Below are 25,778 nucleotides of genomic sequence, written 5' to 3' on the forward strand. Positions count from 1 at the left end.
TTTTTGAGCCTAGGGTTCTTTATAGTAGGCCATATTTCTGCTTGGAGGCCAGGGCCCAGGTGCAGAGTGTTTGAGTTGGTGGGGCATTTAAGGTCATCCTTTGCAAAATAAATTGCGATCACACAAATGAGAAAAAAACAAACAAACTTGCTGTTCGAATTCAGTTTTCTCTCTGCTATTTATGCTACATTTGCTGATTTTAGAAGAAGAGGTCACTTCTTTTTTAATGTGTTGCTTAGCTCTATGTTTGGAGCATTTCCACCCTTGTGTTATCAGGGAAAACATGCACAGGCTGTTTTTATTTCTGGTTCCACATTCTTGAGAAGTAAAGACAGCTGATACTTTAATGTTAAAAATCTCCCCAAACAATCTCAGTCCATTTGGGGGATTTGCATTGCATGAGTGATTTTTATTTGGTTTCTTTCTTGTTTATTCACAAATTTGATATTGCAGTCAAGGATATTTCACTACAAAATCATATGCACAATATTAAGAATTTAAAACATGTTTTCAACTTAGGTGGATATTGGGCAACCATTTCTTCCATTTTTGCATTTCTTTGTGTGAGTTTAAAAAGTTTTAATATTAATCTTTTGTTCCTCCTTCCTATAGGTGATTTCAATTTTGTCAAGTCTCATATGAGGCAGTCTATGACTTTTTACCTTATCTGAGTAACTAGTTCCTCTTTGTGATCCTTTCATTTATTTGAATTATTGTTATTTCCCCATGGGGCTAGGGAAAAAAAAAAGGATGATGATTTAAAAGAGTAAAAAAGTGATAAAGGTCCTGAGAAATATTTCCAGTCCCTGACCCAGGAATCCAGCATGTATCTCCTCCTTCTCTGGATCCTGGGAACTCATCCTTGGTGGAGATAGCAGATTACTCAAAAAGATAGAGCAGTAAGGGCAGCTAGGTGGTGCAGGGCAGCTAGGTGGATAGAGCTCTGGCCTTGAAGTCAGGAGGACCTGAGTTCAAATCCTGCCTCAGACACTTGACACTTACTAGCTGTGTGACCTTGGGCAAGTCATTTAACCCTTATTTGCCTCAGTTTCTCATCTGTCAAATGAGGGTCACACTGGAGAAGGAAATGGCAAAACACTTCAGTATGTTTGCCAAGAAAACCCTATGGACAAAGTACAGGGGGTCATGTAGAGTTGGACACAATTCCACAACAACAACAAGGCGATCCAGATATTTCACTTCCTCTCTCTTTTTTTTTTTCCTGGGCAGGTAGGTGCTAAAGTGGATAGGAAGACTCATCTTCATGAGTTCAACTCTGACCTTGGACCTATACTAGCTGTGTGACCCTGGGCAGATCACTCAACCCTTTCTGCCTCAGTTTCCTCATCTGGAGAAGGAACCACTGTGGTATCTTTGCCAAGAAAACCCCAAATGGGTCTCCTTAACAACAACAAAGGTACTTCATAAATGTTTGTTGATTCATTGAATCACCTTTCTATGAGATATAACAGCACAGAAATGAGGGAAGCTGATAATTAAGATAAGCTAGGGAGTTGATAATTAAGAAAAGCAAAAGGAAATTGATAACTAAGACAAGTAATGCAGTCATAAGAGACACTTAATTGTCTTTAATGAATTCAAGTCACTTGACCCAGATGAACCTAATCCTTTGGTATAGGAACAACAGGCAGGTATGTTTGCTGAGCCATTGTTAGTAATATGTAAAAGATCATAGAAAAATAAGAGATGAACCACAGCATTGGAGAAAGGTGAGTGTCCTGATTTTTTTTTTTAAAGGAAAGAGAGCAGAGTTTATAAACTATAGGCTGGTGAGCTTGACTTTAATTCCTGGGAAAATTCTAGAATGGATCCTTAAAAAGATAAGTGGTTAAGAGATGATACAAAGTGTCATCAAGAATAAATTATGCTAGATTAACTTCCTTTTCTTCATTGACAATATTACTAAACTAGCACATGAAAGGAGGGCACCTTTAGGTGACATAGTGAATAGAACAACAATAGTTTCAACACCTTTTAAGGGAAAAGTAATATAACTTGCATTGTGGTGGTAGGAAAAGAGGTGGTTGATAGGGTGCCTTGGGATACTGCTCCCACCAAAGCATGTATTTGAACTACAGTGGCTTTTGATAATATGTTCTGGTCTTGATTATGTTGAATAAAACATAATTACTGTAATTTAAGCCCATATCTGAGTAAGCATTACTATGAAGATGAAACCAGGCAGCATCCTTCTCATGATAGCCTTTGACATGCTAAAAACAAAAGTGAAATTATGAAAAAAGGGACCGATTCGTTATTTTGACACCAAAGTAAGGAATAAGCCTGTAACAGAATTTCAGAGTTGGATCTTCATAGAACATAGAATTCAAATTATATGTGAACAAGTATCTTCTATGTAATAAGAGAGATATGCCCCACTCCCTCTATTGAGGGATGCATTCCTTCCCAAAGCAGCTTTCCACTTTCGGATAGCAGTTAATTATTAAGATCAAGCTTAATTTGTCTATGCAATCAATGTTCCTATTTTTGCCTTCCAAAATCAAGAACAAGTTTACTCTTTCCATGTGGCAGTCCTGGAAGATGAATATCATGTGCCGTGGTACATGGAGTCAAAGGAACCAGTTTAAATTCTGAACTCTGGCATGTACTATTTTTGTGACGTTGGGTAAATTATTTTACTTTTATTGGCTTTGATTTCCTCAACTGTAAAATGAGGAAGGTGCACTAGATGACCTATAAGATCTCTTCCAGTTTAAGGTCCGTGATCCTGTAAATCTCCCCCCAAGTCTCTCTTCTGGATAAACATCTCTATCAAAGTTTTTATTTTATTTTAGTAGCAACCAAATGAAGTTTTAGGTGCTAACAACAAGTGATGAACGTGTAGTGCTTTAGGGTCTGAAAATTATTATAAAGATCGCGTTGAATTTCATAAGTGACTGTTTTACTGGGATGCATAGTACCTATAACTGGAAGGATTGGTGGACATCACTAATAATCTCTTAATTTTCAAATCTAAGTTGTCGTTTCTTGTCTGCTGCATTTGATACTTTTGGATACAATCTCCACTTTGTTTTTTTGTGACACTACTCTTTCCTGGTTTGCCTACCTATCTGACTCACCCCTTCTCATATTCCTTAGTGACTTCTCATTTATGCAATGTCTCATAGCTATGGGTATTTCTTTAGGCTCTCTCCTTGGCCCTCTTGTCTTCCTTCTCTACTGTGTCTCTACTAGTGACTTCATTAATTCTTAGGAGGTTAGCTCCCATCTCCATGTAGAAAACTCACAGATTTACCCATCTAGCTCTGCTCTTTCAGCTGAGCTCCAATCCTGCATCAAGTGCCTACCAGATATTTTGAACTTGAAGTTCAGAATAGAGCTATTTTTCCCTTCAAGCTTTCTCAAACCCCTTTTGCAACCCTCCCTAGTTTTTTTTCCCCAAGGACACCACAATTCTTCTAGACTCCCAGGTTCATAACTTCGCCATTATCCTCAATTCTTTGTTTTATCTTGCCCCACATATCCATTTATTTAGAAATTTTGCTATTTCTGTCATCACAATATCTCTCACATGCAATACCATTTTCCTATTCATCCAACTGCCTCCTTAGTTCAGGTTCTTGTCACTTCTTTCCTGGACTACTGCACTGGCTTCCTGATTCATTTTCCTGACACAGTGCCTCCCAAATTCAACCTATCTTCCAAAAAATCTGCCAAAGTAATGTTCCTTAAACACAGATCTAACCATATGACTCTCCTTCTCAATAAACTCCAGTGGCTCTCTATTGCCTCAGGGATAATTTATAAACTCTACTTTAGTTTTAAAGTCCTTTACAACTTGAACTCAAACTGTTTCTCATGTTTCATTAAAAAAAATTCTCTTCCTTGCATTCTTTATTCCAGCCAATTTTTCTTTCTCTTTGTTCCTCATACATGGCACCGCAACTCCTTTTTTCTGTGTCTTTACACTGCCCTTCCCCCATGCCAGGGATGAACTTTCCCCTGACTTCTACCACAGAATCCCTAGTTTCACCTAACTTGTAACTCAAATGCCATCTTCTACAAAAATACTTTTCTGACCTCTCAATTATTAGAGATCTCCCTCCCTAAGAATTGTGTATTAAATATCTTGTATTTTATTATACATATATATTTATACATAAACATACATACATACACATATATATGTATATATGCACACATATTTCTATCGTATATATTGTGTCCTCAATAGAACATAAGATCCTTGACAGCAAGGTTTGTATTTTTCCATTGTATTTTCCATTGTATTCCCAGGACCCAGCACAGTGTCTAGTTCCTGGTGGATACTTTAAAAAATGCTTATAATTGATTGATATAAAAAATATCTGTTCTTTATTAAATCCAGCTAAGTCATTTGCCTCAGCTGTACTGATTTAGTGAAGTATACAACTTGACAAGTTATGGAGAAAGTATTTCTTTAAATATTTTCTCACTTTCTAGCCTACTAAAAACATGCAACATTTGTCTCTGTTGATAGTACACAATGACTTTCTGTTGGCTGGTCCATATAATAAGATTGGAAAATAGTCAGGCCAGTCAAATGCGCCATATGCTTCCCAGGATCAAGCAATTTTTTATAATGAAATAGTAGATCTCTAATATCAGCAAGAGATACTAGTGGGGCCAAAGGGTGTATTAGGAATAATTTCCATCTGCTCTAAGATTTGGAGAAGACTACTGATAAGGGAATGTTGGTGTTATTGGTAATCTTGACAAGATTTCTAGTTCTGTCACACACCAGATCACTCTGGACAATAAAAGAAATTCTATGAAATGAAATTAATATTTCTTCTCCTTCAAGATTATTGTGAAATCACTATGTATAACTTAAACATATAAAATGTAAGACAAAAATAATATGGAAGTTAATTTAGTCCTATCATTGATTTCTCACTTTATGAAATAATCTAATTTAACTTGATCATATTCCTATTCACTGAAATGCTACTATAGTTCTTTATCTCTCTGTTAATAAACTTTTCTCCCTTCAAAGAGATTAAAAATAGACCCTAGCCATGGTCTTCCTTCTCAAGATCCAAATTAAAGTGATTCCTTGATACCAGTACTACCATAAGATACCAGTACTTATTATCAGTTCAATTCTTATTAGTTTCTTCATGAATCCTCTTGTCAATAGAGGTAGAATTATTTTTCTGCTTTGAAAGCAGCTGGCAGTTTTTTGTGGATGACTTGTACACTGTTATTGAATAGTTTGGTTTCTATTCAAAGTGGATTTTAACCCAGGGTCAATTATGGAGGACTGAAGACAAAAGTGGATCCTTCTGATGAACTATTTGTTTTGTTTTATTTTTGTTCTGTTCTTCTTAACTGGAGCCTTTTCAGAACAGAGAAAGTCTTTCCAGAATAGAGAATACAGATGACAACTTGAATACACCTATTAATTGCTAATTCACTCACCATGATAAATGTCCTAGTGCACAATTAGAGCAATTAGTACAATAGAGCCCCTCATCCAGATGGAAACTTCTCTCTTTTTATGGTGAAGACCTTTTGAATGGTCCTTAATGTATTTGATTCCAGTTACTTGCTGTATGGTTCAGTGCATCATACATCACTTGTGTTAAACTAGCACATTTCTATATATTACAGCAACCCTGTGTTGTGGGAAAAAGGTTTGATGACCCTCATAAGCAGCCCTAAGACCATAGGGTTATGTCACACACAGGAGATTAACAAGAGATGGATCATAAAAATAAAAGCTATTTGTCTACAGGCTACTTATACTCTGGGGAGGGGAAAAGTTGGAACTTGGTAAGGATTAAGATGAGGTGGCAATAATTTTATTTTCAATGGCTTCTCCTCTGGTAATAAAGAAGGCACTGGGGAGGCAAAGGATGGCTTACTCTACACAGCGTGTAGTAATGAGCCAAGTAGAACTCATGTGGGCTTGCCCTATGAAATTGTTCAGGATTCTTATGTGGCAATTATTAGGTATTTATTAGTTAAATTATTAAAATAGAAAACTACATTCTTCTGGCCATGTTACAATAGGATTATGTGTTTTAGAGCTAGAAAAGAGCTTAGAGATAATAAGAAAATCAGTCATTGCCCCATGGATAGTGACAGTGTCTACTCAACACTATAATAGTAAGGGTGCGTCTTTAAGAAATAGATAAGGAACCAGCAAGTCTGCTGCATGACTGAATTTGATCTGATTTCAGGAAAATGACTTCAGAAATCACCACAGCACAGAAATAAGCACAGGCTCTCAAAAAGTACACATATTGTACTAGGGATATTGTACATTGTACGTTTCTCAGAGGATGATATAGCTTACCTGTGGGAAAGGGAGACAGTGGAAAGGACAATGGATTTGTCAGTTGACTAGCATAGATATGGATTCAGAGGACCTGGATTTAAATCCTAGAACTGCTATTTACTACCTATGTGACCTTGTGCAGGGCAACTAAGTGGCATAGTGGTTAGAGTGCCAGGCCTGGAATCAGGAAGATTCATCTTCCTGAGTTCAAATCTGGCCTCTGACATTTACTAACTGTGTGACCCTGGGCAAGTCACTTAACCCTGTTTGCCTCAGCGTTTTCATCTGTAAAATGAGCTGGTGAAGGAAATGGCTAACCACTCCAGTATCTTTGCCAAGAAAACTCCAAATGGGATCATGAAGAGTCAGATGCAACTGAAAAATGACTGAGCAACAAAGCCTATTGTGCAAGTAACTTTACCTCAGTCTGCCACCTGCAAAATAAGGAGGTTGAATTAGGTGGTCTCTAAGGTGCCTTTTAGCTGTAAATCAAAGACCTTGTGAATTACTGCCCAAATGCTAATTATCAAGTGGCATACTAGAAACTATTTACATCAGAATAAAAAAAAAAGTCTTTCTTATAATTCACTTAGATTCTTCTCAAATAGAGTCCTCTTTTTTTGATCATAATAGGAATTTTTTTTTAAGGCATTAGAAGGTTTGTAGGTTGCAAAATTCCCTGTTCAGTAGACAATTTGCCCACACTTAAAAGGCTGGTGATTATACAAATATTGTGATGAAGAAATTGTACTGGATTTCATAGTACACTTCAATCAGTCCATCTCCAAATGAAAACAAACATATGTACACATGCCTGTCACATATGTATGCTTCTGTGACTAAACAAATCTGTGCATGTGTATCCTATTTCATGCATTCATGCATATATTTTTATAGTGCTTACCTACATAAGGCTAAAAAATAATTAGGTTTATGTCCTGGAACATTTGGAAGGTTATGCAACAAAAAATCAAACCTGGCCTAACCTCAAATGAGTCTGAATCTTCAGGATATGTGATCCTCAAAAAATCAAGTCATTTATTGACTGAATTTGGGGATTGTTTTGCCAGTCAGTTGATAAGCATTTATTAAGCACCAACTATATGGCAGGCACTGAGCTAAATGCTAGGGATATGAAGACAGGCAAAAATACAGTCAGTGTTTCAAAGAGCTCACCTTTCTAATGAGAGAGACAGCATAAAGCCAACTATGTACAAATGAGCAATGTACAGGATAAATAGGGGATAAATAATGGAGGAAATACATTAGAATTAAGATGAATTATGAAAGGTTTCTTATAGAAGATAGCATTTTAGTTGGGACTTAGAGAAAGCCAGTGAAGTCAAGAGATGGAGATGAGGAGGGAGAGAATTCCAAGCCCGAGGGATAGCCAGTAAGATTGTTTAGAGTTGGGATATTGAGTTTTTTGTACGAGAAACAGTAAGAAGGTTAGTGTCAATGGATCACAGATTATGTTGTAGGGAGTAAGGTATCAGAAGCCTGTAAAAGTAGGAAGAAGTCAGGTTGTGAAGGACTTTAAATATTAAACAGGATTTTATATTTGATCTTGGAGGTGATAAGGAGTCATTGGAGTTTATTGAAATTTTTTTGGGGGGTATTGTACTTTAGGAAGATTAATTTGACAGCTGAATAGAAGTTAGACTATACTGGGATAAGACTTAAGGCAGAGATACCAATTAAAAGTGTAGTATAGTTTAAAGCTTACTCCAATGGGAAATGAGGTATAATCATTTCTAGGTTCCCAGTAAGGGAAGAGTAAGAAGAATTGGATATTTTGTGAAATAATCCAGAATCAGTCTCTGGGGATACATCTTTCTGTATTATGGACCCAGAAGAAGAAAGGGTTTCCAGATCTGAAGTCAGGTAAGTTTTAGGTTGAAACTAGAGACTAATGAATGAGAAAAGAGATGGAATCCAAGGGTCAGTCAGGCTGAGAAGATCAATGCTTATGTGATGTATTGTCCCCTTAGGGTTCTCTCTCTCTCTCTCTCTGTCTGTCTGTCTGTCTCTCTCTCTCTCTCTTTCTCTCTCTCTCTCTCTCTGTCTTCTCTCTCTCTTTCTCCAATAGTTTAGTAATAAAAGGGCAAGAAAATTATTTTATAAAAAGGAGACAAGAAATTAACTATGAAAAGATATAAGATATTACTTCTAGTGTAAATATACATTTTGATAGGCACAGTAAAAAAACACTTTAGTTTTGAATAAAAACTATTAAAATGAAGAAACACAGCTTTAAAATTTGATTTGAGCAGTTTTGGATGGAATATGAGCTATGCCATAAGTATGAAGACTAAACTAACCTTGCAAATAATGAAGGTTAATGATATTGTTCAAGTAAACAGTTTGATGATTTAAAGGTGGTAGAATAATCTTTTATTTATTAAAAAAAAATTGAAATAAAATGCAACTCTGAGGAAACAGAATTTCAAGGACACTGGATGAGTTAGAGGACTATTTTGAGGCCTTAGAGATGTGGAGAATTGTTTCCTCATTTGCATATAACTGTTTACTGACTAAAGAGAATGAAATTAAAACAAACAAGACGTTATTTAAAAGATTTAGAATCCAAGGCAATGATTTAAAAAAAAAGGTTGTCTTTTTCATAGAGGAAATCAGGGGGGTTGTTACCTTTTAAGTGAAAGATGAGCTACTAAGAGAAAGAAGGCATTACTTATGCCATTGAAAAATATGAGTAATAGAAGATGTATGAGTGATAGAAGACTGAGGCTTAAGAGAGAAGACCCGGGAAAGTGAAGGACTGAAGATTCAGAGAAGAGTCTGAAAAAGTGTTTTGTTGGAGCAGTTTGAAGAGACTACAAGAGTAGTCAGCTGGGACAGCTAGGTGGTGCAGGGGATAGAGCACCGGCCCTGAAGTCAGGAGCACCTGAGTTCAAATCCAGCCTCAGACCAAACACTTGACACTTACTAGCTTTGTGACCGTGGGCAAGTCACTTAACCCCAGTTGCCTAAAAAAACAAAAACAAAACAAAAAAAAAAGTAGTTAGCTGACAAGATTCAGCTATGGGACTCATGATTGGTGAGTGAAGTCTAACATTGCTCTACTGCCCTTCAGCAATCACTTAAAGCTTAAGAGGGGCGAAACTTTTCTGAAGTGTTAGGTTTCCCTTTTTCCATCTTCTCTGGTTTGAGAAGAAGGGAGACAGTTACTATAGCTTCTTTGGTTGTAAAAGAAGAGCCAATCAATCTAGCTGGACTTGCCTAAAGAGACATTCTGAACTGTTTGATGTGAGCTCTGATCTAATTGGAAAACAAACATCCAGGTTAATGAGTAACTGGCTAGTCTTGCCTGTATAGCCTAGAGAGAGCCAGCCTAATGAGCTCTTCATTTCTCTTACTTAAAGGGAATTGCTATAAACATTAAGGGATTACATTTTCTAAGTGTCTAATTTTTGCTGAAAGAGCTTGAAATGCTATGATACAGTATAGAAGAGAAGAGATTTGTCCTACCAGGAACTGGTGAGGACTAACATATAAGTAGTTAACAGAGAAGTGGTTTTGTGTCATGTAGATTTCCCCGAATGGACCAGTTACATGAAAGCTTGTAGTCTAGAACTTTGAGATACTGTGAACACATAGATTTTCCTCCCCTCTGTGATTCCCTGCTAGGTTCCCATAAGTGAGTGCTTATTCTTCCCACAAATAATGAGTGCATTGGTATGAGAATATAGCTCATATTTATATGTGGATTGTGATTTTTAAAAGTTATTTATCTTTTTGATATAATATATGGGTATCAATGATTTTTCCCTTACTGCTAGGCAAATGATGTCATATTTTATTTTTCCCAATTATATGTAAACCCATTTTTAACATTCTTTTTAAATTTTGAGTTCCAATATTTTGTCTCCCTGCCATTCCTCCTCCTTCCCTAAGACAGCAATCAATTTTATATAGGTTATACATGTGCAGTCATCTAAAACATATTTCCGTGTTAGTCATGTTGTAAAAGAAAAAAAAAGACCAAAAAACCCCCAATCCACAAAAGTAAGCCTCAATCTGCATTCATACTCCATCAGTTCTTTCTCTGGAGCGTTTTTGATCATAAGTCCTTCAGAATTGTCTTGGATCATTGTATTGCTGAGAATAGCAAAGTCATTCACAGGTGATCATCATACAACATTGCTGTTACTATGTACAATGTTCTTTTGGTTCTGCTTACTTTACTTTTTATCAGTTCATGTAAGTCCTTCTAAGTTTTTCTGAGAGCATCCTGCTCATCGTTTCTTATAGCATAATAGCCTTCTCTCACAATCATATGCCACAACTCGTTCAGCCATTCCCATTTGATGTGCATCCCTTCAATTTTGAATTCTTTGCCACCACAAAGAGAGCGGCTATCAGTATTGTTGTACTTATCAGCATTTTCTAAGTAAATGATTATGTTTCAAAATAGAAAATGTCATTTTTATGAATGGTTGTTTTGTATAAATGTAAGAGTTAGTGTGGAGGTTGTACATAGCATAGGTCAGCGTGTTACCACTGACAGTGGCAGCTTATGGAAATTAAAACACATCAGGGCTTGAGAGCTAGAGTGATGAGTAGGGCATATATAGTGATAAGTAGGAGATGTATTCTTAACCAGACAAAGGACAAAGCAATTATAAATACAAAATAAATAATTTTGATGACATTAAATTGAATTTTTTTTTGCACAAACAAAATCAATACATCCAACTTAAAGTGGGAAGTAGCCAAATGGGAAAATACATTTGTAGCAAAGATACATACATAACTAAAAGAAATATATAAGATCAAAAGTCAATTCTCCTCATATAAATGTCAAAGGTATGAACAATTTTCAAAAGAAGAATTGCAAACTATTATAATCATATGAAAAATGAATGCTCAAAATCATTAATTATAAGAAAAAATATAAATCAAAAGAACCGTGAGGATTCACCTCACACTCAGTAATTGACAAGGATGAGAAAATATGAAGAGTCAGTGATAGAAAGGTTGTGGAAAAATAGGTATACTAATGCATTTTGGTGAAGCTGTGAATTAGTATAATAATTTTGGAAAGCATTTTGGGATTAGGCAAGGTGGCTAAAATGCCCACACCTTTTTATCCAGAGATTTCATCACAAGTCCTATTCCTCAAGGAGGTCATTGATAAAAATAAAAACCACACGTATACGAAAATATTTATAGCAGCGTCTGTGTGTGTGTGTGTGTGTGTGTGTGTGTGTGTGTGTTAGCAAGTAACAAAATAAAATGGCTAAACAAGTTGTGGTATATCAATATAAAGGAATATTAGCATGATTCAAGAAACTCAATATGAAAAATACAAAGAAGCATGGAAATGTTTATATAAACTGCTGTAAAAATGAAATAACTAGAGCAAAGAAAATGATGTACATAATGACTACAACAATGTAAATGGAAAGGGCAATAACCACAAAGCAATAAAAAAAAAATGTTGCAAGTTCACAAAGGAAAAGAATGGCCCTAGATAAGAGGAGACACTTCCTCATAATTTTTTGCAAAATTGAGGGTCCACAAGTGTTGAACATTGCATGTATTTTTAAGCTTTTTTAATGTATCGATCAGTTTTACTGATTTTTTATTTTTCTTTTATCTTTTTTCTTTTCAAAAATATTTTTGTTATTTGGGATGACTGCTTGAGAAGTGGTCAGGGGAAGGACATAGAAATTTAGATGATCTAAAACAAAAGATATCCATAAAATTTTACTTAAAATATTTATTAAAGCTCGTGGACACTAAAGAGATTAATACACATTTCAAGAGCTTTATGGATGGTTATATATGAATGATAAAGACACTGTAAGGTAAAGGGAAGTTCATATATCTGCATTTCCTTAAATGTGAAGAATTTTCAGAAGGAAAAGGAACATTCTTAGATAAAACCATTCTTCCTGCTTAAAATTATCAAGTTCCTAAAAAAGGCTTGGTGAGGTCAGGATTCATTCAGTGTCACTAATGATTTGCCTTAAAGTTTTCATTAATCTTCCATAGAGAGAGATAATGAAGGCTATTTTAACTTAAGTGATCTCTGCCTGGACTTAGCTTGACATGTGTTTTATTAAGAGTGCCCTCATTTTATATCTCAATAATCCAGCTACTATATTTATTTTTAAGATTCCCAAGATATGAAGAATGATGAAGGAATTGCAAGTGATTTTGAGTTATTAGTTCATTAATCTATACAACATCTCCATAATGATGATAGGTTGATGACATGTCCACTGTCTTCCTATCATTATCAACACTGCCCTACCCCCTCCAATGTTTTCCTTCTTCAGTAATTAGATTTTTCACCTCCACCAGATAGTGTCTGGCACACTCAGAAATAGGATCTAGCTCTCTTGATTTTTAGGATAGTACTCAAATCTTCATCATCTTTCAAAGGAAAATTATAGCAAATATCAAGATGCTATATTGGGCATTTTTTCCTTCTAACTCTCTAGATTTAATTATCATCTATATGTAGGTAACTCCAAGATTTACATATCTAGTCCAGTCTCCCACCTGATGTACACTCTCACATCACTGACTCTCCATTGGACACTTAAATTGGATGTCTTACAGTTTTTTCAGCAATTGGCATGAATTGATTAATAAATTGATATGCTCAGAAGATCCAACTTTTGTTTTCCTTAGTCATTTTACCTTTCACCTACCACACAACAACACTGAGGTTTTCATTTCTAATATAACAAATATTGATAGATATAATCCACACTATTGAATAAAGTTTTTTCACAAGACAGAAATTGGACTAGACCCATAATTGAATAGAAAGGGAACTGAGCTAGCTTCAGAATTGAGTCACAGATGGAATCAGTGTGGTTCACTCTATTCCCACAATTAATCTCCTCAGTTGTAAAAATAATTTTGACCTAATGGACCTCCATACTTTGAGAACTAGTAATTTAGAGGGTTGCTGAAAGAATTGAATGAGAAAACATGGGAAATGCTTGCCAAACTCTGAAGAGCCACATAAATGCTAGTGTTATCCTTATTATTATTCTTCCCATCAACTGAATTGACTCCTACTGTCAGAATTACCAGTTACAAGTTCTTATTTGGCAATTTTCTTACCCCTTTTTCCTTTTTGGTTTAAACAACTCCAGATTAGATTCACAAGAATCTAGGAAAATATCTTTTAACTAGCCTTTCTTTATTTATTTATCTCTGACCATTATTCCACCTCACCTAAATTTTAAGTTGTGTCTTGAAGCCCTAATGCCTTCTTAGGAATTGTATTATTCCCCAGTTATTCAATTCACAAATCTACCTCTCTCTTCTGAAGCCCATCTTGATGAAAATTAGCAATAGCAAAGAAATCACCACATATGCCCCTAAGTCTTAGTAAGATCTTCAGTTCCTTGCACAGGACTTTAAAATACTTAGCAATGCTTTCTTGATACTTTCTGGCAGTACCATTTGTCACCATGTGAATGACCTGATCTGAATAGTTTTCCTCTGGTTTTATAAGTGTTGGGAAGTTAACTGCTGTTTCATGGATTGACAAGACAATAGATTTCTTTGTTATTAATGTTAAGCTTACCAAAAACAAACAAACAAACAAACAAAAAAACTACCTCAGTATTTCTCATCAGGGAGTCACCAATGACCTCCCTTGGACTCCCATGCCACCCTGCTCGTTTTTTTCTTCCTCTGACCCTTTTCTGTCTCTGGGATGCTATCTATGGATCCACATTTTTATTCTGTGGAAAACAAGTGAAAGAAAGCTTCCCATTCATAGCATTAGAGCATTTTATAATGCTCTCTATCTTTTGATTGGTCATAAATTCTTAATGTTCATAAATCTGACAGTTAAACTATTCCTTGCTCTCCCAGTTTGCTTATAATATTAGCCTTTATATCTAAATCATGTACCCATTTTGACTTTATTTTGGTATACGGTGTTAAATGTTGCCTAGTTTCTGCCATACCATTTTTCAGTTTTCCCAGCCGTTTTTGTTAAACAGTGAGTTCTTATCCCAGAAGCTGGAGTCTTTGGGTTTATTGAACAGTAGATTACTATAGTTATTGACTGTGTCTTGCCTACCTAACCTATTCCACTGATCCACCACTCTCTTTCTCAGCCAGTACCAAGTAGTTTTGATGCTTGCTGTTTTATAATACAATTTAAGATCTCGTACGGCTCGGCCACATTCCTCTGCATTTCTTTTCATTAGTTCCCTTAATATTTTGGATCTTTTGTTCTTTCAGATGAATTTTGTTGCTATTTTTTCTAGCTCTATAAAATAATTTTTGTAGTTTGATTAGTATAACATTGAATAAGTAAATTAATTTATGTAGAATTGTCATTTTTATTATATTAGATTGGCTTCCCCATGAGCAACTGATATTTTTCCAATTGTTTAGATCTGACTTTATTTGTGTGAAAAATGTTTTGTAATTGTGTTCATAGAGTTCCTGGGTTTGTTTTGGCAGGTAGGTTCCCAAATATTCCATAATGTCTACAGTAACTTTAAATGGAATTTCTCTTTCTATCTCTTGTTGTTGGGCTTTGTTAGCAATACATAGAAATGCTGATGATTTTTGTAGGTTTATTTTATATCCTGCAACTTTGCTAAAGTTGTTTATTCTATCAAGTAGTTTTTTACTTGATTCTATAGGATTCACTAAGTATATTATCATATCATCTCATGCCTGGAATATCCTTCTTCCTCTTTGACTACTAAGCTCCCTGGCTTCTTCTAAGTCCTAACTAAAAATCCCACCTTCAACAGGAATCCTTCTGAACCCCTCTTAATTCTAGTACCTTCCCTCTGTTAATTATTTCCTATTTATCTTGCATATAACTTGTTTTGTATATATTTGTTTGCATGTCATCCCTTCCATTCTACTATAAGCTCCTTGAGGGCACAGATGATCTTTTGCCTCTTTTTGTATCCCCAGTGTTTAATCCAGTGATCGGCACATAGATTGATTGTGATCCATGTTCACTGAAGGAGTATACACAATAATGAAATCATGGCTCCTGGGCACATTGCTTAGTGCATAGTAAACATTTAATAAATATTTTTTCATTTATCCATTCACTCATCCTTGAATGCATTATTGGTATTTATAAAGCATTGAGTGATACTGGAATTAACTAGATATTTCTTTTTTTTTTCTTTTTAACTATATTTCAAATGGATTGGAGCTTAAAACCTTGAATAATTGAAATATTTATCTTCTATCCACAACTTGCTCTCACCTATGTAGAAATCTGTTGCTTTTTTGTCATATCTCTTTTGACAGGAAACCACTTATGTAGCTGCAGTTTCTTCCCACCTTCTTAAAAGGAAAAAGAAAGGTTTATAAATGTTAAGGCAGTGGATTTAAAGCAATGACTGGACCTTAAAGCTGTACACATACTTTGAGAAATGTATACTTGCTGTCTTGTAAGGTCTAATGATGTGTATTATATAATGGCGTAGGTAAGCTGAGCAGGAGGTTCACATGGGATATAAAGCTAAGGTAAATACTTATTGAAATTGTTTTCTGTGTTCAAAACCAGAAGTGAGAAACAAAGTATGTAGGTTTAAAAATAAAATGATAAGTAGACCTGGCCTAGAGGTTTATATGTAGATGAATGATTTCTTTATGTAAGGTTACTAATAAAATACCTATACCTTTATGCATTGGATAGGACATTAAAGAGGAAGAGTAATGAAAGTGTAGAACAGCTAAAGGGACAATGAAATTTTGCTAAATAAAAGAAAAACAAACTAGATAGTGAGGAAGAGAAAATTACACCATCATGAGATGTTTAAATGAAACAGTAAAACAGGTTGGGATTTCTGTGGATCCACATAGAAGTATTTGAAAGTGCTCTTAAGAATCCAGGTTGCAACAATCTGAATGCTCCATGGATTATAGAACAAACCATGAATTGCCTTACTGTTTTGTCACAATGAAGCATAGTATAAAATATTAAGTATAGTATGACATTAAGATTATTATGATTAATTGGTTCATTTCTCCAACAAAAATGTAACTAAACATCTACTATCTCAAACCTTGTGTTGTGTTGGTACCAGTGATTGAGGGAAAGGAAAACTAGAAACATAGCATCTGCTATGCTTTTTTTTTTTAACATTTATTAATGACTTTATGACTTAGCACATGGTCAGTTTTTTTGTAAAGCACCATTTGATGCTCAGAGGTAGGTACATTCTTTAAAATTCCCATTTAGTATTAACTGGAAGCATTTCATATTTTTTTCCCCAATACACTTTTTAAGTTCTACATTTCTCCTCTCCTCTTTCTGTTAGATTCATGCCACTCTGAAAAATGAATATTCATGTCTCCTGTGAGGTTCATGTTTCTATTAATTTTTTTTTTGCAATTTAGTTAGCTTTGCCTTAGAGAACTTAAATACTATGCTATTTGGTTTATACACACACACACACACACACACACACATATTTAATAATAATATTTCCCTTTTAATGGTATAATTAAGTATAACATAGTCTGATTTTTGTCTCTTTGACATTGTGAATTTTTACTACTGCTTTATCTGAAATCCTGATGGTAACTCTTCTTTTGGGGGAATCTCCTAATGCATAGTAAATTTTATTTCATTCCCTCATTTCCACTCTCTATGTGCCTTCACATTATATACCCATTACTTATGTGGAAAAAATAGTGTTTTTTCCCCCTTATACACTAAGAGCAATTCAAACTGGAGCATCTATTTTCACTGTTGATCACTTTTCCTGCCTCTGTTGTCCATAGTTGCCTGTAGACATGAGGCAGTGAGGTGGTGAATCTGGAGTTAGGAAGACCTGAATTTAAATCAGATCACAAACATTTATTAGCTGTATGACCCTAGGCAAGTCACTCAACTTCTATCTGCCTCAATTTCCTCAACTATGAATTGGAGATAATAATAGCACCTACTTCCCAGGATTTTTGTGAAGACAAAAATGAAATAATATTTGTAAAGCACTATATAAATACTAGGTGTTATTATTTAGTTAGAAAGGGTGTGGCTCGCTGATCAGTATCCTAATACTAAAATAAGTCTGCCTAGAGATGATTCTTCTCATGAAGAACATTGTCATGATTTATAGCCCCCTCTTGCTTCCTCCAGGTTGTTGTTTCCCTGACACTATTCTGTGTTGTCAACCCTTTGGTTTGGAAGCATTGTTCCTGAATTCACACCACATTTTCCTGCCTACTCTCCTAATTTTGTTACCTCATGAATTTCTGGTTGTGATCTTGGATGAGTTCCAAGTTATTTTGTGAGCTCTGGTCATTTTGTTTGCACCATCCTTCTTCTTGTTTACCAAACTTTTTGATGCTCATTTGCTTGCTCGTCATTCACAAACCTCTGTTCTGTGGAGGCAACTGGCATAGCAATTTCTCAAGTATGTGGATGCTTGTTTTTTGAAGCACATTGTTTTGGGAATATAGTTGTCACATCTTTCCTCAAAAATCTCTCATTCCTCCAGCCATTTGCAATTTAATAAACACATTTTCTACAGCATGAAGACTATACAAGTAATAGGGTAATTTTAATTAACAATTCAATGACTATTTCACAGAATCTTAAGAATTGGAAGAGACTTGATAGGTAATTTTATTAAATCACCCACAATGAACCAAACAAATGGGAGTCAAATTCTTCTTGAAAACCTTCCATGATAAGAAACTCTCTACCTCTCTAGATAGCCCATTCCTACTTTTCAAAATTTCTAATTATTAGTAAATTGGTTTCGTACATTGGAGACTTGATAGGTAATTTTATTAAATCACCCACAATGAACCAAACAAATGGGAGTCAAATTCTTCTTGAAAACCTTCCACGATAAGAAACTCTCTACCTCTCTAGATAGCCCATTCCTACTTTTCAAAATTTCTAATTATTAGTAAATTGGTTTCGTACATTGGAGACTTGATAGGTAATTTTATTAAATCACCCACAATGAACCAAACAAATGGGAGTCAAATTCTTCTTGAAAACCTTCCATGATAAGAAACTCTCTACCTCTCTAGATAGCCCATTCCTACTTTTCAAAATTTCTAATTATTAGTAAATTGGTTTCGTACATTGGAGACTTGATAGGTAATTTTATTAAATCACCCACAATGAACCAGACAAATGGGAGTCAAATTCTTCTTGAAAACCTTCCACGATAAGAAACTCTACCTCTCTAGATAGCCCATTCCTACTTTTCAAAATTTCTAATTATTAGTAAATTGGTTTCGTACATTGAGCCTAAATAAATCTTTCTACAACATCCACCCACTGACATTACAGAAGTGTTATCCACCTGATCAAACATGAATGTTTAAACCCTTTTCCACATGATAGTCCTTCACATACTCAGAGACAGCAGTTATGCACATGTTATCTTTTTTGGGGGGTTATATATACTCAGTTGATCCTCCTATGGCATTGTCTAGAGTCCTCTCCCCATCCTTATTGTCCTCCTTTGAGCTTGCTTCAGTTTGTCAATTATCCTCTTATTATGTGCCACTGAGAACTGAACATTCCGTACTCCAAATGTGGTCCTACCAGGAGAAAAGAGCAGAACTTTCACTCCTTTTTTTTGTATAGTTATTCCTCTATTACAATAGCCCTTCATGTCAGCTTTTATTGATGATAGCTCAGGATCTTGACTCATATTAGCTTTTAGTCTAAGACCCTCAGATCTCAACATCAACTATTGTCTAGCCAGGCTTCCCTTAGCCTGTATTTGTGTAGTTGATTTTTCTTCCAGCTTTTGCAAGGAAGATTTATTTAACAAGTTGCACTTAGGGCAATACACTGAAAAGGAAATCACAATGCAATGAAAGATTTAAAGATTTAAATCAAGGCTTCAGAATTTAATACAAATATATATACCATAAATATATGCATATATACCAAAATCCTAAAGTATCCCTACTGCTTCTCAAAATTTTCTCCATTAATCTTTTTTTCAAAAGCTTAAATATACATGTTTTACAGGATAGTAAATGAAATAAACTAGAACAAATATTCCAAATGTTTCACTTTTAAATATCAGACACAGTTCCTATATTTGTTTTTAAGAAAAAGAGTGTCTCTTGACATGCATTTCAAACAATGTTCCATGTAATATGGTCTAAGGGCAACATTTAGCATTATTGAAACTGCTTTATGTAGTAGATTTTTTGAACCCAATTGTAGGACTTTACATTTATCACTAGTATATTCATTTCATTAGATTCATATTCTATTCTGGCTCTTATCTTTCTTACTCGTATTCTAACATAAGTTAAGAGAATTAGGAATAGTTTAGAATTTCTGGATACCTGAGTTCAAGTCCCAGCCCTTTACTAATTAGAAGTGTGACTTTGGTCAAGCTGTTTTACCTCCATAGGGCTTCATTTTCTTATTTATGAAATGAAGGATTTGGACTAAATATATCATCAAGGTCTTGCAGCATAAACTTTTTTAAAAAAAATTCTATGAGTTTTGTTTAGAATAAACAAAGATGTAGGTTACCTTGAGTCCATGACAAACTACTGGAATAAGTCCAAATAACGAATAAAAATTCTGAAAACAACAGTTTATTTAAGCTTTCATGCTTGATGTTGAGTTATTAGATTTGTTACTAGAAACAAGGGCAAAACATGGGAAAAACAACAAAGGTCAAAACTCTAAGAGATGACAATTTCTTAACGAAGGCCTAAGCTAGTGAAAGTGAACCTCTTTTTTTTGAACTTTGTTTTTCTCTCCATTTCTTCCACACCAAAATAAAGAATATACATTCTTTGGGTAGGAGTTAGAGTAAATGAACTACGAGGTCCTCTTGTACACTTCTGGGATTCTTGGATTCTATGACTAAGACCATTCTTCTCAAATCTAACTTAGACTACGTTCTACAGTCCTTTCAGACTAATCTGAAAGGAGATAATTCATGTCCCAAAGTTCAAAGGTCTATTTATTTCTACCTGACTAGGGATGATATTCAAATCTTTTGTACTTCTCTACCTGAAAAGCTTGTGTGTGTGTGCATGCACCTATGAGTGTGCTCACGTATGCATATACAAAAGTCAAAATAAGTGTTACTAGTTGAAGATTATTCAGAAATGAAATTAAAATGTAAACGGATGGGAAAATGGTTCAATTCATGTGCAAATTTCAGGAAACAAGAAGAAGCATAGCATAATGAATAGAGATCTGGCTTTGAAACTGGAGAGATGTGGGTTTAAGTCTCACCTCTGACATGTACTGGCTATATAATCTTGGCAAATCTCTTAACCTCTCAGTGCTCTAAAAAATTCTCTAGGACTATAAGTTGCAGAGAATATGACTACCTTCACTAGTAGAGTTTCCCTACCTAAGGATTACCTATACCAATGCAATCATAGATATAGTCACAGGGGGAGGTATATCGTTAATATAAAAACAACAGCTGACATATAGTGTTTTAAGATTCGCAAATAGTTGTTTATATATCATCTCTTTTGCTTATTAAGCCAATTTGTGCCTCAGGAATTATCCTCATTTTATACATGAGGAAAATGAAGGCAAAAGTGATTAAGTTTCTTGCATATGATAATACGGATAGTAAGTGATGAAGTCAAGAGAAAGCTTCTTAATCTTTACATCAGGAGAAAGAAGTCAAGCAGAGATAAATAGAAAAATATAAATGCAGTGAGTCACTCAAAGCCAATATGGCCAAACATTCCCTTTCCAGATATAGTTGGTTATAGAGGTATAATTAAAGCCAATGACCCATAAGCACTTTCCTTTACTTATTTCAAGTATGCCTGGGAAAAAAAGAAGTCTTGAGTGGTGATTGCTGTTTGATTATGAAGCAAGCTTGCCTGGATAGGATCTTATTACTAGCAATTTGATACCATTTGAGGGGAGGTGAAAGAAACTACTATGATGAGGGTCATGTTTGTCTCTTTTAAGGTGTCAACTCTATGAAAGACCCTTAAAAAACATCTCTTCTTCCTTCACTGTGATTTTTATGGATATGCTTTCTTCTATTTAGGTCATATTTCATGACATTTTTAAAAAATGGAGGTATTAGAGAGTAAAAAGCAAACCATCAAAGTCTCTAGTCTTTCTTAAACTTATTTATAAGAAAGGTCTTATTTATATTTTGATTGACTTTCCATTTCTTATCACCCATGTAAGACTCTGAGTGACTTTGCCTACATCAGTAATTATAGCTAGCTGAGCATTTGATGTCCTTAGGTAGAAGTACGGATCAGTCAGATCACTTAGTCCATTTGTTCCAGAGTGGAAGGATACTTCAAGAAGAAGGTAGACATATAAAAAAAAAATATCTGATTTGCTGTGCTGGCAGAAACTTAATGGCTTCAGTTGTATTTTATGTTTTTATCATTTAAAAATTTACATTTCATCTTGCCTCCTCACCCAAATAAATGCTTTTATATATTACATTCTATATCTTCCCTCCTCCCACCAAAACAATGCTATCACCACCCCCCCCACAGATATTATAGATTACCAATTATTGACAGAAATGAGGGATATGTCCTTTGTTTATGGTAGTATGGTACCAAGATTTATAATATTTGATTTGAGGGTCATGTTTGTCTCTTTTAAGATGTCAACTCTATGACACCTTTGTCATCTTTCCACATTGACAGTATTTATATAATTGTGGTTATGGTATATATCTCTTGGGTACTACATATATACATATATATATGTATATATGTGTATATATATATATATATATATATATACACATATATATGTATATATATGTATATATGTGTATATATATATATATACACATATATATGTATATATATATGTATATATGTGTATATATATATATATATCTCTTTTGTTTGGCTTCATTACACATCACTTTATAAAATATTTCTTTATTTCTCTAAATTCTTCATATTCCCTATTCCTTTATGGTACAATAATATTACATTGCATTCATACATACTTATCCTTTCCACATCATGGGGATTAGGAGTGCAGCGCTCAGTGACCTGGAAAATCCCTGTAAAAGTTTTTGGACCTCCCTTCTCACCAGAGAAGATGTCTGAATCTTTTTCTTTTTCTTTAATAGGGTGTTTATAGTACCTTATTATAAAATTTTGGTTAAGTATTGGATCATAGGCTTTGTGTCATCTTTTAACCTTTGTGTGCCATCTGTGGGTTTCACAAAACTCCTAAAATTCCCATTGCATTTCTTATGCTGACCCATGATATATCAAAAACTGTGACAGGAAAAGTCATGGTGTAGAAGGGATAACTGCATACCAGAATTTGTTTAGTTATTTCCAAATTGTTGGGTGCAGTTTGTTTCCATCTTTTTTCTATAAAACTACTGGTTCAATGAACATTTTTGTACATTTTTTCTTTGTCTCATTAGTAGGATCTTTGGGTAAAAGAGTATAGACAACTTGGTAATCTTTCTTGGATAATTCCAAATTGTTTTTTTTTGGGTGATTGATTCATAACTCTGTTAGCAGATAAGCAATGTTCCAATTTTCCTAAAACTCCTATAGCACTTCTTAAAAAAATTTTGTTGTATATTTGCTACTTTGATGGATATGAGGTAGTCACTAAGGGTTATTTTATTTACATTTTCCTATTTTTTTTTCCCTCAAATATCTCAGGTTATTATTGATAGTTTGTGTTTCTTCTTTAGAAAATGTTGATTGGTGTCCTCTGAATCCTGTGTATCTTAAGGAATGGCTCTTATTCTTATATATTCATGTCAATTCCCTATAGACTTAGGGTATCAGATATACATTAATTTTTTTCCAATCTACATCTTTTCTTTTGCAAAAAAATGCTGATTTATATCTTTAAAACACTAAAAGCAGAAGGATATATATTCAAAGCTCTTTATCTAATAGTAAAGACTATCATTTGTACTAGTGCAACATTGAAAATTTTCCAGTAACATCAGCAATACACATAATGCTTATTGTCTTCACTACTATTTTAAATAGTTCTAGAAATACAAGTGATAAAATAACCTCCCCCCTCCCTCCAAAAAAAATCCAACAACTGACAAACAAACATTGGCAAAAATGTGACAAAATATTTCTATTTGAAAATTATTTGATTCCTTACTTAAAGAACCTCAGAAAAATGGAAAACATTAATGAAGGCAATGACATTAATAAAACAGTAGGATGCAAAACAATTTTTTTAAAGTTAGCAATTGTATGTAACTAATAAAACCCAGGGGAAAGAGAAATTCTATTTAAAATTTATCATATTTGATAATCAGACTACTGCAACTCATACAGAACTTAGATAGACCTACAAAATAAGTTTTGCAGAAAAAAGCACACATGATTAGAGAGATAAATGTTTTTGGAGACCAAGCTAACCTAGTTTTAAAAAAAAGGATACCCAAAGCACCCCACAGATTGTTTGCTATACAAATAAAATTACCAAAAGGAGATATTATGGAATTGGATAAAATAATAATAAAAAAATCAGTAGTATCAAGGGGTAGGGAAAATAAGTTAGTAAGACCCAGGTCTTGTTGCTACCAGATTTTAACCTATTGAAATATACACTCACACGCACAAATATACATACAATAGTAATAGTCATTATTATCTAGCACAAAGATAAGAAATAGAATAGTAGATCAGAAAACAATATGGTGTTGTAGATGACTGAACTTTGAAAGAGAGAGCATTTAGTAAGCAACTATAGGTGCCAAGCATAGTGGTATCCTAATGCTAAAGTAACTACTCTCAAGGAGCTCACTTTCACATCCTAATAGAGGAAACATTTAAAGAGGTATGGTGACCAGGGAAGGAGGATTTTCTCCAATGTGTCACCAGGATGATAAGTGAAACTAAATCATAAAGCAGTTCAAAAAACAAAGGTAGTTTGGTATGATGACTTTGTTCTTTATTTAATTTATATTATTTGAACTTTATTGTTTAGTCTATAGGATTAATTTTAAATCTAAATGGACTCAGGATATTTTCTTTTTGTCAGTCACTTATGCCTTGATTAGTTTCTCATATTTAGATGAGCTATTTTACTTTGTTTTATATTCATTTATTATTTATATTTTTCTAAATATTTATCCCATAAAAGAGTTTGGAGTTTTGATGACCTACAATTGGGTAAAACTGTGTACGTGTTCTGCATTTGTGATGAATTTCCTTTTATCATTTTTATTTCGGTAATTTGGCTCCCGTCATACCACTTCTTTTTTCTTTGTCTTCCATCCTCTATCTCTTTTAAATTAGCTAACTGATCTTTCAAAAATAGGGGCCATAGTTTAATTTATCATCTCAACAGTCACTTTGTTTTAAAGGGTTTTTTTTAGAATTTCTGTTTTGTGCTTATTTGAGAGTTAACTCATTAAATTTATAGATTTTTTTTAAGCAGCATACTCAATTATCAATGTCCTTTTCTTTATCTCTTCTCTTATTCTGATCAACAAGTGGCTAAAAAATATTTAGCATTTTCTATGTGCCAAACATTATGCTAAATATTGTGGATACAAATACCAAAGAGACCAGTTCTTGCCTTCAATGAGTTTACATTGCCATAGGCATAGCTAATACATGTAGAAGAATGGTGGCTAGGGAAGAGGCTTTTGGTTTAGGAAGTCACAGAGAAGGAGAGTGGAATAATAGGGTCGTCTATTGACATTTCTTTTCCAGAAGCAATGGTAATGTCAATTTTATGACAACTCTCAGAGGAAGTTGAGTGAAGCAGCAGCAAGACTAAATATAGCCAAGAGGAAGGAATATAATTGATATAGAGAAGAGGATAGATAGTCCTAGGGATTTCAGAGCCAAGTGGCTTGGCTCCTTCTAGGTATGATCTATGGAGAACTGGTGTTGAGGTTAGAGCAGCAGCAGTTGGAAAGAAAATGGAAGGGGTGGAAAAAAGTATTTAGAGATACAGATTTTATCTTTTAAATAATTATTTCCTATGTTGTGTTCTTGGACCCATTTTTCTTTATGATTACATTATTTAGTCTCATTTAGGTCTGAATGCTTTTTTAATATTGTGTCTTTGTTGATGCGATTTTTTATTGCATTGTGGCTTTTAAAGGATGAATTTAATATTCCTAACTTAATACATTTGTGTATAAATTTTTGTATGCTCTAACACATGGCCAATTATTCTAAAAGTGCTATAGAATGCTAAAGAATGTTCTCTTTAAAATTCCCATTCAAGTATATAGGTCATATCTCATTTTTCTAATTGTGTTCAGATTTTTTACTTCATTCATATTCACCTTTCTGTTAGAAGTCTCTAAATATGAAAGGGAAATGTTGAGGTCTCCAGCAATTAATGTTTTACTCTAGAGAGCATCTTCCTGTAATTCAGTTAGGTTTTCTGTTAAGTACTTAGATGATATGCTTTTTTGGCGAATGTATCTTTAAGAGTGGTATTCTTTTATGATCTATGGTACCTTTTTGTATGTTGAAGTTTTGCCTTATTTCTTTTAATCCTATCTTTTACTATCACTTCCTC

Source organism: Phascolarctos cinereus, unplaced genomic scaffold, assembly GCF_003287225.1.
Source record: "Phascolarctos cinereus isolate Bilbo 61053 unplaced genomic scaffold, phaCin_HiC Scaffold_5;HRSCAF=322, whole genome shotgun sequence".
Taxonomy (NCBI): Eukaryota; Metazoa; Chordata; class Mammalia; order Diprotodontia; family Phascolarctidae; genus Phascolarctos; species Phascolarctos cinereus.